The 4,338-nt window shown below is 39.4% G+C and overlaps 1 long non-coding RNA gene across 1 annotated transcript; it reads right to left on the reverse strand.

The window, feature by feature from the left end:
- Nucleotides 1-476: 476 nt before the first annotated feature.
- On the reverse strand, nucleotides 477-3,544 carry LOC137199707 (uncharacterized). Its single transcript, XR_010931840.1, has 6 exons — nucleotides 2,919-3,544; nucleotides 2,588-2,693; nucleotides 2,340-2,441; nucleotides 1,740-2,248; nucleotides 1,423-1,582; nucleotides 477-1,334 (listed from the first exon to the last, which is right to left on the reverse strand). It is a non-coding gene; the product is annotated as an uncharacterized lncRNA (long non-coding RNA).
- Nucleotides 3,545-4,338: the final 794 nt, after the last annotated feature.

Below are 4,338 nucleotides of genomic sequence, written 5' to 3' on the forward strand. Positions count from 1 at the left end.
CGATACAATCAAAATGTGTCGGTAGATGGTAGTGTTTTTGATCGTTTGCTCATTGCCCATATGTCGCCGAGACATCGCTGCTCGATGTTTCTACGACGTCTAGCCGCTCTCTCTGCAACTTAAATAAACGACAGGCTGATATATATACACATCGTCCCAACATCTGTTATACCTCACGCAGATGATGTAGTTATACCTCCTGCAGATTCCAGTACAAAGCTTATCCTCTGTCTTACATTTTACAAGTGCCTGTGCAACAAAACTCTCTTCTTGAAAGTTTCTCTTCTTCAGGAGAAAAGAGTTTTTTTTTTTTAGGTACATGAAATTACTTGAAATAGCTTTAATTAATAATTACTGATTGCTGCTGAGATAAAGACATATAATTTATTACATAATTACTTATCTAAGTAGATCACGTATAGATAATTGCTTAATTAACCTACTGTGGTACTATACTGTACTATACTGTACACCTCAACTTTTCAACATGGAATAAACTTTAGATTGCTTTTCCTTTTCATTATACACAATTGTTATTATATTATTACCTAGTTTGCAATTGGATCAACATATGACAATACTGTCTGAATCAGTGATTTACATATTCCACGTTTTCAACGCATTGTTCAAGATTTGATCATATGTATGCAACTTGCTGTGCATAACTTGCGATACTACTATCCCTATACCATATGCATGAAAAATAAACACCTCTGAATAACTCAGTGATAAAGCTTGAAGGTGATCACATGAGACTCCCTGGAAAAAGAGATTATGGCACCTTCCTGAATAAATATGAGGGAAAGCAGCTGTTACAATTTATCTTTCATAGATGAAAAGATGTTCTCTCACACACAATCAGACTTCCAAACTGTTCTATCTGTAGTGCGGGAGTGGGATGTTCCACATTGTATGGGAGAAAAAAACACTGTATAAGATGCCAGAATGAAAAACAAAAATACAAAACACTTTTTTAGAATGTATATATAGATTTTTGGAACTGCTCAGGCGACAACAGTAAAACATTTAACTGTAACAAAGCAAACAAAAAGAAGTTCCACTCCAGGCAATTATTAAAGGCCCTATTTTATGCAATAACGGCTCATGGGAAAACATACTACAACAGCTAAATCCTGATTTTTTTCCCCCTGTGAATGCCTGAACGTTGTTTTAAAAAATTTAAACCATTGCTAGGCATGGGGGGCATGCCTCCTGGGGTCCACCACAAAGGCTGTAGCGGAGGTCCAGATAAGTTAGCAGCTGGCAAAGACGGAAGGCTGAGGGTCCGCCAATAGGCACAGGCTGAGCCTGGAATGGCTGATAAGGAAGGAAACCTGGAAAAGGTCAAATATAAGTATCACTACATCCAATCAAAACAGCCTGACATAATTGAAAGTAGAATACAAATAGTCAGCGTTAAACCTGGAGCAGGAACAGGATGTTGGGAGGATGGAGGCCTTGTGTCAGGGCAGGTCATACTAGGCAGCAGTACATAAGAAGGTGGCAGGCCAGGCCTGGTGTTGGTTGGAGCAGCTTGAGGGTTGAAAACTGATGGCAGTGGAAGCTGCTGTTGTGCAGCCACCTAGGAAGGAGCAGAAGTCTGATACTGACTCTAAGGTTGGGTGAAGAAAAACAATCACAAAATGTTTTAAAAGAAAGGTTCTAACATCCACAATTAGAAGATAATCTAACAAAATATATTAATGATTTAATGCTTTTGGTTGCTAATAAATTTATACCATAATTTGTGCTTTTGGTGCCTGAGTCTGAGCAGCAGGAGTGGGCTTGGCTGTGAACACATTGATTCTGTTGAAAGAGCTCCCTGAGTGTGGAACAGCCTGTCTCTCAGCATCATGATCCCGGGAGTCAAAATGGAGCATGAACAAATGTGTTTATTACAATCCAAAGAGAAAAATATTAGAATTACAGCATTAAAAATGTTGAAAACAGCAGGAGCGTTAACATGAGGGCAGGGGGGATGAGCTCAGAAAGAAATGTTATTCAGCATGTAAAACAGGTACTGATAAAATGGTGCAATTCTCCTGGAAGCAAGGCAAGTCACATCATGATCAATGTGCTGCTTCACTTGTGAGCAACCTACCACACAGACAGGTAAAGTCTTCTGGGTGAGCATAGGTCAGCAGACCAGCAAGAGCCTCCTTCCAATTGTCCAGCTCACAGCTTTGCACAATGCCAAGTGGTGGATGTCACACATCAGTTTCTGGTACTCCAGGTATGATGATCGCTCCTGCAGAGAGGGAGGGAGATTTTGAAAAAAAAAAGAATAGTGACATAAAATTAAATACAGGAAAATGTATTCTTGTGGTCATATTTCAGACCTGTGAATGAAATGTGTGAGCGAATTTTATAGTCAACATTCCTCCTGCGGTTTCTGCATGGTTTCTGTCTTCTTTGGTGCAGCAGACTCTCCTCCTTCCCATCTGCATACACACAAACACACATATAGTAGTGTAGTATAGTAGTATAAGGAAGGCAGCTGCTAAGAGTACAAATGAGTCTTTTTCCTTCACAAATAACAGTCGAGTTTGGCTAGCTCAGCCTGCAGTTGCTCCCTGCTGCCACTCACAGCCTACAGGGGGTCCTGATCCTTCTTGTAGCCATTGTCCATCTTTTTCACCTCTGCCTTCTTGGTCTTCAGCTCAGCCTGGGTGTGCTTCAGGCTCATTTTGGGCCTGGACAGAAAGAAGGACAGAGACAAGACAAGATATATTAACTCTGTTAGAAATCTATGATAAGACTATTAAAATGACAGTTTGTTAGAGTTTGAGAAACAGTGTGCAGCACATTAAAGTATGTTGAAACCACTGAGCATAAATGTTTGTAATGAAAACCTGACACAAATAATTACAAATAAATTGAATAATAAATGTAGACTGGCGACCTGAATCTTTCCTCACCTGCTTGGCTTCAGTGTCAGTCTTACAGGTCATCATCTGCTCAGCCAGTGCAGTCTCCTCTCCATGTTCATTGCATCATTCCCGATCAATTCATTAAAAAAATGCACATTAATAACTTTTTCCAGAAACCCACATAAAACAACAACATTAACTCTGAATCAAATCAGCAAAAATGTTAAATATGCAATCAACAGATCACAGAAGAGTTAGAAAACCATCTTATATACATACATTGCAAAATGCACCTCAGGAATTGTAGTGCAAATACTGCCATGACATGTGAGCCAACAATAAAACACCAAAACAATCAAACATCCAATTTATAGGTTATGATTTGTTTCCCACAATGAGAAATGTTAACTTATGATGTGAATGCTTCTTGCAGAGAATAATTTCATGTAATGGATAGTGTACATAATAAATAGAGGTGAGTATTGATTAAAGTAAAATTGATAAGGCTTTTAGGAGGACACCTAATATTAGTAGCTAAGGTAACTCAGCGGCATAGATCATGGATGTATAAGGAGAACTGGATACAGCATCAGAGGTGGGGCCCCGTTCATTCCTATTAAAGTTGCTGAGTGGTGCATGAAGCAAAAAAAAAAAAATCGACTTCTGGGTATGAAAGTACCCAGTTCTTCCGCATTGTGCGGCCCATAGAGCATGCCCACTAGTGACTTTCTCTGGCCAAGCCGGCTACTTCCAGTTTAGCCCTCCGGCAAACTTGAATGGGGATAAAACAATTCAATCATGCGGCTCTTCTAGGCTTTTGAAATGTGATCAGACTGAAGGGATTTAATTCTGATAGCGAGACGAGTCATTTCGCAGGGGTTGTGATGCTCAAAAAAATTTATTCGCTGATTTATGGACGTCTTTTTCACAATGTAAGTCTATGGGAAAAAAGTCTTTTTGGGCCAGTGTGCATCACATGGCGTTGTAATTACACGGTTTGGCCGCTATGTCAAATTGGCTTCAAAGCCTGGCGCTCTTCCTGTATCCAGTTCTCTTTATACATCCATGGCATAGACAGCTACAGCTAAGTTACTTTGGCTAACATTAGTAACTAAATTAGTGGTCTATACGCTTCATATGAAAAACTAACTAACAAATTATCAGCAAAATTAGTGGTGCACTTTGGCTCCCTGGAAACCACACTAGCAACTGCAAAAGCGCAAGTTAACATTTAAGAGCCAAGAGTGCCAGAAATGTTGTTGTTTCTCATTCACTGACCACTGAGTTAACTAGCTAAGTTAATTTAGCTAACTTTAGCTAACTGTGGCATAAGCATTTAACTTATCAGTAGCATATACATTTTAGTCATATCACTTTTAAAGTTATGCCTTTCAAACATTGACTTAAAACTTACCTTTAAAAGTACCTTTGTATTCAGAGTTGGACTGGCCATTGGGTGCACCAGGAG

The sequence above is a fragment of the Thunnus thynnus genome, chromosome 16, assembly GCF_963924715.1.
Source record: "Thunnus thynnus chromosome 16, fThuThy2.1, whole genome shotgun sequence".
NCBI classification, from domain to species: domain Eukaryota; kingdom Metazoa; phylum Chordata; class Actinopteri; order Scombriformes; family Scombridae; genus Thunnus; species Thunnus thynnus.